At 40.0% G+C, this 13094-nt stretch overlaps 1 protein-coding gene and 1 pseudogene across 8 annotated transcripts in view; one reads left to right on the top strand and one right to left on the bottom strand.

Annotated features, from left to right (window-relative positions):
* The window catches only part of LOC131684531 (solute carrier family 22 member 21), a 240834-nt gene that overhangs the window by 142425 nt on the left and 85315 nt on the right, over window positions 1–13094 (top strand). The gene's annotated exons all lie outside the window — the stretch shown is intronic.
* On the bottom strand, window positions 4176–4294 carry LOC131686449 (U4 spliceosomal RNA; annotated as a pseudogene).

Here is a 13094-nt window from a genome sequence, read left to right as displayed (position 1 = left end):
TGTGTAAATAAATCGGTTAAATAGGTTTTAAATGGCAGTTAACACCACAAATCGTGTTTTTTCCAGAGACGTTCTACAAAAAGCATCATCACCGAATCGCTTGTTGATATTTTCGCATAGAAAAATTGCAGAATGTAATTGAATTGATACGTTATAATGTACAAATGTTTGGAGCAATTCACATTACCCAAATTTCTAAAAAAAATTGCGAAAGTGTTTTTTCACGCTGAGACCTTTATCTTTAAAGCATCTCAAAACTTTAACGAGCAATCGCTTTGTTTCGGAGTTTTATCTGGTTTCAGCATAAACTCATGTTTCTCTTAAAATCTTACCCAGATCATTAAAGCTGTGAACCATTTGGCGATTTTCTTTAACTTTTAGTTAAAATTTGACAGTTCGAAAGTTATTTTCTCTTGAATGGAAAAATTTAACCGAGAGAGCGAACCATTTCAAAAGTTGACATATGGATAGTTATTTAGAATTGACAGCTGCGATGACCACAAGTTGGTAGAGGTGTGAACATTTGTCGATATTTTAAAATTAGTTTTTTTCTTATTACATTAAGTATGACAGTCATAGCCACGAAAAGTAAACATCCACATCATGAAATAACTCAAACAAATCTTAACACAACACGTTTTCGTTTCCATCTTTATCCCTTAATTTCGTATTGAAAAATATTGATAACCTCAATTAGGTCCAGGAAATGTTTCCACCTTTTTATTCTGCATAATGGGCAAAATTTTAACCATCGAGCTGTCCAATTTAACTATCGCTGTGTCAATTTTAACCATGCTCCAGAGTAGGGTTATTTTGCAAATAACTTTCGAAGTGTCAGATTTTAACTAAAAGTTAAAAATTTCACCAAATGGTTCACAGCCTAAACCAACTGTCAACAATAGCAATGGCTGCAAACCCGTTTGAAAAAAAATGTCTGTTTTATTCGTTACATGCGGTGACGTGCTTACGATACATCGATTATTCCATACATCTTGTTTTCCAAGTCTAGTTAAGTGATTGTATCAACATTTGATGTATCCTTTCTGGGTAATTCGGTTAGTGTAAGCTGCTTAAAATCGAATCGTCGTGGTACATCTTGTGGTAGACAGTGGTGCTTCATGTTGTCTGTATTAATACAATTGGGGCAATCTTGAACAGTATAGTACACAGGTTCGTCACTAATTAATTTGCTTCTAATATTAATGCGGTATTCCAGTTTGGAGCGACTCGACGATCTGGCGCATGATTTGTGTGTTGGGAAATTATTGTTTTGAATTGATGATCAAGGACCTAAGAACCTAAGAGACAAGTTTGTAGAAGAAAGTATTACGGATTAAGCGTTTCAAACGCTTTTATACTGGTGGTGGAATTGCATCGTTGCTAAGACTATCACCTGCTACGCAATCAATATGCGTCAAATTCTGAAGAAAGTCAAAATTCCTGCACCTACACATCTTTTTACTGCTTAACATATTATATATTAATAGTAAATTTGCGAATCATGTAAGCAAAACGGATGCAAGGCACTATGACTGTAGTTACCTAATATATAGAAATGGAAAAGTAATGAAAAAATAATCAAACCTGAAGAGAAAAATCTCTATAATTAGAGCAAAAAAAATCTGCAAGTACGTACAGCACTTTGAATTTGGTAAACCAGATCCATATCGAGGAAGACTGTACGATGAAAACCGAGCCATTTCTCTATTTACAAACATTTACCCATGCATGCACTTAAACTGTACGAGAGTTGTTTACCTAGGATTCAGTGAAATGGAAAATTTCGTTTACGATACACTGATTATGTGGGGGGTTGAGATGTGTTTGGTTGCACTGGCTGGCTGAGCAGGGTGCGATTTGTGTACCGACATCTTTTGGTTTGCAGTTCGGATTCGTTCGGTTGATGAATGCCACATGTTTGCTTATTTACGTTATCCTTCATTCCTGGAAGCTTTACACAACCCGACACTTTGAGCATTGATAAATGCAATGCAGTCGAGATTAATAGATGGAACGTCTCACGAAGTAATCAACCAGAACTGGTATCCACATGGTATTCAATATCAATCAGTTTACATTAACATAAATGAAGCGATCTTCATTCCGAATCAATCCCATCCAACTGCTATATAAGCTGTGGGAGAATTCAAACAACATGACACTTGTTTCCGAAGGTCAGTTATTTTCATTTTATACCGACGCCATCGTGTTTATTGGTTTATTGGATGAAGCTCTCCAAATAGTGCAACAGCTATGCACCTAGTTCGTGATCCCCTTTTCTACACGACGACTACGCCTGGTGGGTGCAGCGGGTGAAAGGATTTCTGTCAGTCAATAAACGCAGTTATGTTGTTCTTAGCCATATCCATTCGCAGCAGTTGAACATCATAACTAGAGCTGCCAGACGATGGATTGAAAAAATATGTATTTGTGTGAAATGAATAAAGAAAAGGAGTATTGATTCGAGAATTTAAAATATCTTTCACTATAACGGAAAACATTGAAAAACTGATTTAACATAAGAACTTTGAAATAACCTTCAAATTCTCTTTCGTTGCCTGCTGTGCATCGTGCTTAGGTAATAACGGTTTCTCCAGAATTCCTCACCAAAATGAATTTTGACATTTGACGCCTAATCATGATATGTTTGTCGAGATTTGTTGAAGAAATGGCGCTGCTAGAAATACGGCTGCAGGAAGACTCCTACAAAAACGTTTTTAAATAATGTTTTTTTTTTATAAAATTTGTATTAATCTTTATTATGTTTAGAAAATATGTATTCTGTATCGGATCTGTACCTGCAGTTAAAACTCTGTATTATGCAAATAAATTCTTCACAAATGGCAGCTCTGGCCATACCAGTCATTCCATACCAGCTCGTGATTCAACGATATTCGCATCACATTCCCGACGGCATGGCACATATCGCCACTATAACCGCTCGTTCGTCTGGATGGTTTGCGGGAAATTGTATGTCCAGCAAGCAGTAAGTGCGCAGCATGCGATGCCATCCGGTGACTGGTCAAGCAAAAGTGTGTTGCAATGGATGGGGTGGACAGAATAAACAACACCCTCGTCCAGCATTGCCAGCAGCCAATCAGTCCTCCTCCGCCGGTCCGGTACGAGATTCTGCGACTGTGGGGGACGTGTTCGACCTTGCCTTTTAAAAAATGAAGGAAATGCAATAAACGTTTCACCTATGTGTACACTGCCCATAGCTAGATAGTAGTCCCATGTCTATACGTTTGCCTATCCCCAGGGGACTTATTTGCTTTTATTATTGACGACACATTTCCAGGATCAGACACATCCTACAGTGAACTGAAAAAGTCAACGACGCTTTGGTTGTGTTGGGCAAATAATAGCAACGTTCTAAGGTACCAAGAATGGCAGCATGTCTTTTTCGAATGAAATCGAATCAAGGTGTTGACAGTCAGCTGGACGTCGCCGGTTCACACGTTTCGAGAGGCTGCATCTGGTAGTACAATTTAAAGCTAAAAATAGTACAGCTTAATGACTTTGCTAGAATTGAATTGCAACTCGAATAGCTACTGTATCGAGTAAACAATTGTCAGTTCCATTTGAGCAACGACAGTCATTAAGCTGTGAATAATTAATTATCTGGAACGGACGCATGACCGAGTTGAAGGTTTCAGTTCTTATCACTGGATTGATTGACTGTTCGTGTGATTCGATTTTTTTTTAAAATATAAATTTGATTAAATTTAACACCAGTTGGGGACCAAACAGCCGTCAAAGAATTATAATGAATTGATATATTTACGTTTTATGAGAGTAATTTATGGCTACGAACATAAATTACTCTCAATGGTTCCTAAACTTGTGTTTAATTAATTGCACTCTAGGAGTTGATCTTAGTGTTAGAAATACTTTTTCAGAATGGAAGCCTCTTTCTTTAAATGCATACTGTATTGTGATTAATCAACCTAAAAGTGACATAGAAAATTTATTTCTACAAACTTTCGAGATAGAGTCATGGAGTCAATGACAAAGTTATAGAACTCTCCAAAATGTGGTGGTGTTGATATAAAGCGCGTTGATAGTGGGAGGCACCCAAAAAACAATTTTTTCATCAAAACTTTTTTTCTGAAATTTTTGTAATACTTGAAATGTTCTTTGAAGTTGTTGGAATTAAGATACATTTTTTATTTCAAAACATATAAGTTATTAAAAAAAGTGAATGGAAAATACTGCCATCTTGAACGTTTTCAACTAGCAATAATCGCACCTCGGTTGTACCTCATAGGTTACGATATCGCCACTGCGCAAAGCTTCAAGAGACAGTGAAAAGTACTACAGAAAAAATAAGAGTCACAACGGGCATCCACGGGCCTGTATATAAAAAAATAGTTTCCGGCAAGGTATGTTTTGAATTTCGTATTACTTTTTTTCATTCGTTTTCGAACTCTCGGTCGAGACACAAGTGTTTTTTTCCAGTTCGTGCAATGTTTTGCGACAAAGAATAGTACTAATCCGCGTTCAAAGTTAGCTTGCCAGTTCGGTTCGGTCCTCAGTCTTTTGTTCGCGTGTGAGGATTAAACAATAGCCTGTATGAGCTGGATCGGTTTGTCATTGGACACCAGTTTAAAGATAAGTGCTTTTTATATTTCGTAACACATTTATTGCTTCCTTCCGTCTGCGCGGACGTTTTCGATGTGATTTCCGGATGGTCAAATGAAGGTTGGATCGGGTTGAACTCCTAAGGCTCTCCCCTCGCGGCCCAAATGCTATTCAGAACTCTCAACTGGTCCATTTGTGGTCTTCTTTCGGCCCAAGACTACATCGCTGAATCTTCTTCAGATTTCTAAAGACCTGACAGAACGGTTCTCGGCTGTGGTCGAAATTTCAAAGGTCCGCTCGGACAAGATAAGGGTATTGCTAGCCAACTCAAAACAGACAAACTATATTGCTTGTTGTGAGCACTTTATGCGGGATTATAACGTGTATGTTCCAGCTGTAAAGGTACAGTCTGAAGGCGTCGTCACCGGTGAGAGTTTGACGTGCGCGGATATGCTGCAGTACGGGGTTGGCCATTTTAGAGTCCGCTTCCTTCAGCCTGTAAAAATACTTGAGTGCACGCGTTTGCACTCAGTAGTAGTTGCGGGGGATGGTTCAAAAACGTACCCCCAATCAAATTCTTATCAGGCGATCTTCACTGGTACCGTTTTGCCGAACTATATTCTCTTGCACAATGTTCGTCTGTTTGTGGATCTGTTTGTACTGCGGGTCATGAATCGTCACTAAGTGTAAACTATTGGGTCACACAGCCACTCATTGCAGCAATAACGATTTGAACCAACTAAATGAAGGTGCACTTTGTTTGTCGCTGCCATCGCCGGGACGCCTGTTATACAGCACTATGGAAGCCCCCAAGCGCTCCGACGTAGTCGCGCTACCAGCCAGCGACCCGCTTAGTCGTCTCGGTCGGAGGTCGTGAGGGGGTCTTCCAAAACTCCCTTCTCAGGCGAGTATTTTGCTTTACATGACAGTTCGCTTTCTGAAAACCTCTTGGTTCATAGCATGCCGTTGCGTACAACCCCAAATTTCCTGTCCATCTACTACCAGAACGTTCGTGGGATGAGAGCAAAAACGCAGGCTTTCTTGCTTGCGCTCACTTCCTGCGACTATGACATTATCGTTCTCACCGAAACCTGGTTACGTGATGATATATTAAACACGGAGCTAACGACGAACTACGTAATCTACCGATGCGATCGCAACTCTTCTACCAGTCATCTACGTCGCGGAGGTGGTGTTCTCATAGCGATAAAGAAACATCTAACTGGTACTATACTAAAACGCCTGGATGTGAATGTTTGGAGCAAGTTGTCGTACGCGTTTCACTGCCAGGTCGATCGTTATATATTTGTTGCATTTATCTAAGGCCGAACAGTGATCCTGACTTGTACAACGTTCACTCTTCTGCAGTCCAAAGCAGGGGCGGATCCAGAATCAAATTTCGGGAGGGGTCCGAAATTTCGATTTGAAATAAACATTGTACAATGCAGAAACCTCTTTTAATGAAAATCAATATCGGCGTTCAAATTTGGTTTAAAACGATTTTGAGTTTGAAACTAATATAAAATGCAACCTAATATAAAATTTCTCAACAAGTTGAAAAGTTTCGGGAGGGGTCCGGACCCCCAGGACCCTCCCCCTGGATCCGCCACTGGTCCAAAGCATCCTGGACAAATGTAATAGGCGCGACAATGTACTTGTTGTAGGTGATTATAATCTTCCTAATCTTCGGTGGATTTTTGATGACGATTATAAGTGCTACCTGCCTGAAAATGCAACCACGGAACAAGAGACGGCCATCACAGAAACTTTGGTCGCTGGTGGCTTGTATCAAATCTGCTCTGTTAGCAACGTGAATGGACGGACCCTCGATTTAGCTTTCGTTAATGACACGGACGTGTTCGAACTGATTGAGCCTCCCACATCTATACTGAAGGTTGACCCTCACCATAAACCCTTCGTTTTAAGACTTGATATGCATTCTGATGACGGTGAAGCTTTTGATACAATTAACGACGACTTCAACTTTGACTTTACTCGATGCAACTTCGATGAAGTCTCAATGGCCATTGGTGCACTCAACTGGCGTGAGATGCTGGTTGGAAATGACTTAGATTAGGCAGTTGTGGCGTTCTATGATGCCATATATGAGATTCTTCGCCGTAATGTTCCTAAAAAACGTGTCAGCAGAAAAGCAGAATATAAATTTCCGTAGTGGAACGCTGAGGTTGGTCGCCTACGTAACGTAATCCGGAAACACCGAAAGCGATATTTACATCATAAGACCGACGACAATAAAACTATTCTTCATCGAACTGAACTGCAATATGAAACAGCCCGGAACAGTGCATTCGGTGAATATCTGAACCAAATTCAGCGCAGCCTTCGAAATAATCCTTCGACATTCTGGACATTTATAAACAGCAGAAAACGTTCCGTGGGTGTACCAGAAAATGTCTATCTTCGAGACAAAAATTCACAGTCCGCTGCCGAGTCGGCGAACCTTTTTGCAGATCACTTCCGAGATGTATTTTCCAGCCCTCCTGTCTATCCATCGCAACAGTACCTTGAAACATTGCCAACGCATAATATCAACCTTCCTCTTCCTAACGTAAATCATGCTGATGTAGCGAGCGCTCTGTCCAGCGTTGATCCTTTGAAAGGGTCTGGTCCGGATTGCTTGCCTCCTGTGTTTATAAAGCATTGTGCCCGAGCACTTTCTGCACCAATAAGTATTATTTTTCAGCGTTCAATCTCAGAAAATATTTTCCCAATGGCAAGGAAAGAAGCTGCTATAGTTCCTATTCATAAGGCTGGACATAGACACAATGTTGAAAACTACAGAGGAATCTCGTTGCTGAACTGTCTAGCTAAAGTTCTGGAAAAGATTGTGTACAATGCGATGTACGCTGCTTCTTCCAACATAATCGACGAACGACAACACGGATTTATGGAAAAACGCTCCGCCACTTCGAACTTGATGACGTACACTAGCTTTCTAGTTCCAGCTGTAGAGAAGCGTCAACAAGTGGACGCTATATATTTTGATTTCGCAAAAGCATTCGACAAGGTGCCCCACAACATTGCTGTTTTAAAGCTGGAGCGACTAGGCTTTCCTGAGTGGGTTACCAGCTGGCTGCATTCATACCTCTCACAACGATCTGCCTTCGTTAGAATTGGCACTACATGCTCAAGTACATTCGTAACGCCAACCGGTGTGCCTCAAGGAAGTCACCTAGGGCCACTGATCTTTCTCTTATTCATCAACGACCTCTGCACCCGCATCAACTCTGAAAAACTGCTCTATGCTGATGATCCAAGACGATATAGCCAATATAGAGGAATGGTGTTTGCTGAACGGTATGCAGATCAACATTGATAAATGTAAGATGATAAGTTTCGGACGCTCGGCAAATATAAGGCGTTGCGAATATACTCTTCAAGCCTGTGTCATCGAGCGGGTGGATTCTATCCGTGACCTGGGAGTGTTATTCGACAGAAAACTTCATTTCGCCGACCACATCACTGCAACAACGGCGAAGGCTTTTGCAACATTGGGTTTTCTGAAACGGAACGCTGTCGATTTTGTGGATTTCTACGCACTGAAATCGTTATACTGCGCACTGGTCCGGAGCACTTTGGAGTATGCTGTACAAGTATGGGCGCCATACAACGCCGTTCAAAGTAGCTGACTGGAACGCGTTCAAAGAAGTTTTGTACGATTTGCTCTCAGAAAATAGCCTTGGAACGACCCTATCCGTCTTCCGCCGTATAATAATAGATGCATGTTGCTAGATTTGCCAACGCTGGAGTCTCGCCGCACGTTCTTGCAAAGAATGTTCATTTTCGATATGTTGTCGAACAATATTGACTGTCCCGACATTCTCTGAAGGATTCATTTATTTGTTCCCTCTAGTGATATAAGGAATCGTCCGCTTCTGTGGATTCCCAGGCACCGCACAGCATATGGCCAGAACAATCTGTTACACAGATGTTGTAGCAGATTCAACGAAACTGTTTTAGTTTATGACTTACCATACCACTAAATCTAATTATAAGTTTAGCAATTAGAAATTTTTAACATTGACACTAGCAATAGCATTAAGTGTAATCTGTACGATATATATATATATATATATATATATATATATATATATATATATATATATATATATATATATATATATATATATATATATATATATATATATATATATATATATATATATATATATATATATATATATATATATATATATATATATATATATATATATATATATATATATATATATATATATATATATATATATATATATATATATATATATATATATATATATATATATATATATATATATATATATATATATATATATATATATATATATATATATATATATAGATGTAATAAATAAATAAATAAGGCCCGCTGTGGAAAATGCGGGGAGAATCATCTAGATGATTCGTGCAGTAAGAAAGTCGAAAAGTGTCCTTACTGTACGGAGAGTTTACATGATATCTCGGCATGTCACGCGTACAAACTACGCGGGATAAACTGAAACGATCCCTTTCGGGACGATCCAAACGTTGTTTCGCAGAAATGATAAAGAAAGCTACGCCACCATCTTCAACAAACAGCTATGCTCACTGGTTTCCTAACGAGGGTGAGGCTGATGACCCACAAGAGGGAACATCTACTAGGTTGCCTAGAAGTTATAGGAAAAGGAGGAACATTATCTCTCTTAAAGTTTCTTGTAAATGCCAGAAGGTGCCCCTTGACGGGGCTCCGAAAGTCACATCTATTGGAAGTGTTGCAACCAAACCGAAGCAAGTAGCTCCTGATCTCGGAGGATTAAGATCAGAGAAGGAGTTCCCAGCACTTCCAGGAACATCAAAGGGCCCCCGTGTTTTCATTTGTTTGAGTTCGAGAATAATCACAGCACTGTAATTATCGAACTATCGGACATAGTGAACTGGATAATAAAAACTTTCAATATTACTGATCCTATTAAAAGTCTTATGTTAACTTTTCTCCCTGCAGTGAGAACATTTTTGAAGCAGTTGACTGCGAAATGGCCCCTCTTCTCAGCGATTGTATCCTTCGATGGCTAACTCATCGAACGAGGTCACGGCTTTGATCACAGTTCTGCAGTGAAATTGCACTAGCATCATCCCAAAAATTGAATCCTTCAAAATTTTAATAAATAGTTGGAGTTGCGATGCATTTGCTTTGTGTGAGACTCTGTTAACTTCCGATACAGACCTCAACTTCCACAATTTTAATATTATTCGCCTGGATCGAGACACCCCCTATGGAGGAGTGCTTTTGGGGATCAAAAAGTGCTATAGTGCTCGATGACAGATATTGAAGTTGTCGCTTGTCAAGTTGAAACCAAAGGCAAAGATCTTTGCATAGCTTCAATGTATATTCCCCCCAACAGCGCGGTTGGGCACCGACGACTACAAGGCATCTTAGAATACCTACCTGCGCCGCGACTAGTTTTAGGAGACTTTGACGCTCACGGTACAGCATAAGGGTTGCCTCTGTAATAATAGCCGGTCTTCCGAATTTTGCGATAACTTCAATTTAACAATTTTAAACACGGTTGAAATGACACGGATTCCTGCTCCTCCAGCGCGCCCGAGCGCCTCAGACTTGTCCCTCCGCTCAACATCGCTGCGGTTAAATTGCACGTGAAAGGTAATCCCTGATCTCCATGGCAGCGACCATCTACCGATCGTAGTCTCGTACGCGGAGAAGGCCGCCGGGTAAGAGACCTTCCGGGACGACGGGTTGCCCGCTAGCTATCGACAATACCCGACTTTAGAAACGCGAATGAAGAGTTTGATGAAAGCCAAGAAACGTAGTTACTGGCGCCGGCTCGTTGACGGACTAACGAGAGAAACATCGATGAGCACGATGGACCAGATGTACAGCCTGCGGATGATCCTAGACAAATTCCGGCAGAACAACTTACAGACCCACAATCTGTTCATTGATTTTAAGGCGGCGTACGACTCAGTGAAACATGGTTACCTCGCGAAACTGATTAGACGTGCGACGTTGGATGGTTCAAAATCAAGTGTTCGGATTGCAGATGAGATGTCCCCTCATAACGATAACATTCGTGCAATGTAAACTAAATAAGTAAAATTTACGAAAACTTTGGTTCATCAAGCGGCCATTTCTTCATACCACAATACAATCGATTTGGCCACATCAATTTTTTTTTAAATTAAAAAAATGGATGTTGTCAAACATCGATCCCAAAAGATCGAATGAAAGCAATAAGAGGCTAACAAATACGAGGTCAAGGTCTTTATGATTCAGGTGATGACACTGGAGACTGTTTGGAATATATTTCCAAAGATGTGTTTTTTTCAGAGGTTTCTGAACAGGGTTATCCGTAATCTACCGTCTATTGACAGAACTGGCACGAAAAGCGAACTATTTCACACGACATTTATAGTTTAATTTCTCACTTTATGACACACAAGTTACACAGACACATAAAAGCAAGTTTTAAACAGTGACCCGCAAGAACAAGTACCAAATAAGTACATTTTACCGTGAATAGCAAGAAAGTAGTATCGATGACACTGTAGACGTGAACGATAACGCGATAGCAGACAGATTGACCTTCAACCCGCAGAAGCAAACTGCTTCAACAAAACCCGACAACAGCCATTTTAGTTTTAATTTCTATTTTCACTTATTGTAAAGAACATAAAAGTTGTACATCAAATAAACTAATTAATAAATGATAATTTTTTCTTTATGCTAAATTATTTTGATTAACTGCTGGTTTAACTCTCAAAACCACCTGAGCTATGCCACTGGCTCGATTCATGAGTAAGTCTCCCATCTCTAGATCGTACCGTTTCAAAATGATTATGCTTATTTGTATTTTTTCCCTTGTAAGCAATTATTTATCCCTTTGAATGTCAACCTAAATTCGTAACGTTGAAAAGCACCATCTCTGAAGCTCAGTGAAATAAAAACTCATTTTTGCTCCGTTGACCAGGGAGTGTAATGAAAAAACCAGAAACCTTTGATCATTCTAACTACCATAACTACAAGTTTTTTTACAACTAGTTAATCGTAACCCATCGTACCTATGATAACCCTTACTTTTTTGAGGGTTAATATGTAAGAGGTACTCATTACCATGCATCTAGCTTTAAATTCTCCGAGAGTGATTAACAATCTAGTCATTGCCTTGGAAGCAATTTGTTATTTATTTAACGATGTTTATTGCATTCCTACCCAAAGGTAGTATAAATAAATAATGAAATTATTCTCATTAATTAAACAGTCCCTGCTCTAGGAGACTCTCTCGTAGCACATGAAAAAGTAAACAGCTGCCACGTACTGGTGAAAGAAAACACTTCCTTCGGCTTGCAAACCTTCACGGTCACAGTGGTATGGCAAAAGACATCGACCACAATGTTTTTACTACACTCCACTACGCTTGTGGCAGTATCATTTCGCCCCATCAAATCACATTTTATTTCGTTACATGTACCGTTTTGCCTGCCGCCTAAACGATTCCACGAGCGCAAACCATGACCGGCCTTCCACGCGAAAGAGATCAGGTCGAATTGCCTGTTCGACATCGTGTACGGCCGACCCAATCCCATGACCCATACCGGATGCCACTCAGCAGTGGATAAATGACCGTGTCAGCCCAAAGATGTGACCTGTGTTCCACTCTTGCTCCCCCCCTTCCCGGAACCCGTGTGTAGTAGACCGAACCGCCCCGCATCAAAAAGAGATAGTTTATCTCGGAATCATCACAAACATCTTCTCCTTCCGCTGTTGCCTTCCACGCGGTCCCCACTCTTCATTAGAATTTTCCGGCCCGGCAAGCTTTCATTTCGTCGTCTGTCGTGTTCGGTTTGGAATGGGACCAATGGTGTTTTTCCCCAGAAGCCGTGCCCCCGAAATGTGCCAGTGTGGTCAGATTGGTGATATGATTTTGGGAATTGTATGTGCTAGTTATAATAAACTAGCAAAAATCCGTCGCGCGCTGCTGCGACTTTCAACGAAATAGGAGTAAAACACAATTCCGAAGCGTCATCTGGCGGGCAGATAATCCCCAACCAATAGCACACAAAAACGCTCCATAACAAATGCCTACTATATATAAATTTTTACGGCAATCGGTTAAGCCGGTTGGGAATCCATAAATAACATACATACAAACAATGACTTTTATTTATATAGATTACCATTGTTAGATTTGACATTGTGTTTATGGCACATATGCGCAACTTAGTTGCAACCAGTGAAATATGTAAAACATGTTGCAATTCCGCAAACTCTCAAACGATTTCAATGGATGATGATGGCTAATGACGACTAAAAAACAAAGATAGGAACTTAAAATGCATGTAGATATTCTAGATCACATTTGATATGAGCATTAGGCTGTCCCAAAAAAAATCGATGTTCGAAAAGTCATGGTGCTCAACCCTATAATGAAAGATAAGCACAGTTTAAGCACTTTTGTAGAACAAATCAAGGCTCTAAAAAATCATCTAGAGGTTCC

Source organism: Topomyia yanbarensis, chromosome 2 (assembly GCF_030247195.1).
Source record: "Topomyia yanbarensis strain Yona2022 chromosome 2, ASM3024719v1, whole genome shotgun sequence".
NCBI classification, from domain to species: domain Eukaryota; kingdom Metazoa; phylum Arthropoda; class Insecta; order Diptera; family Culicidae; genus Topomyia; species Topomyia yanbarensis.
The sequence above is the reverse complement of the archived record's forward strand: the minus strand, read 5'-3'. Positions and strand labels throughout refer to the sequence as shown.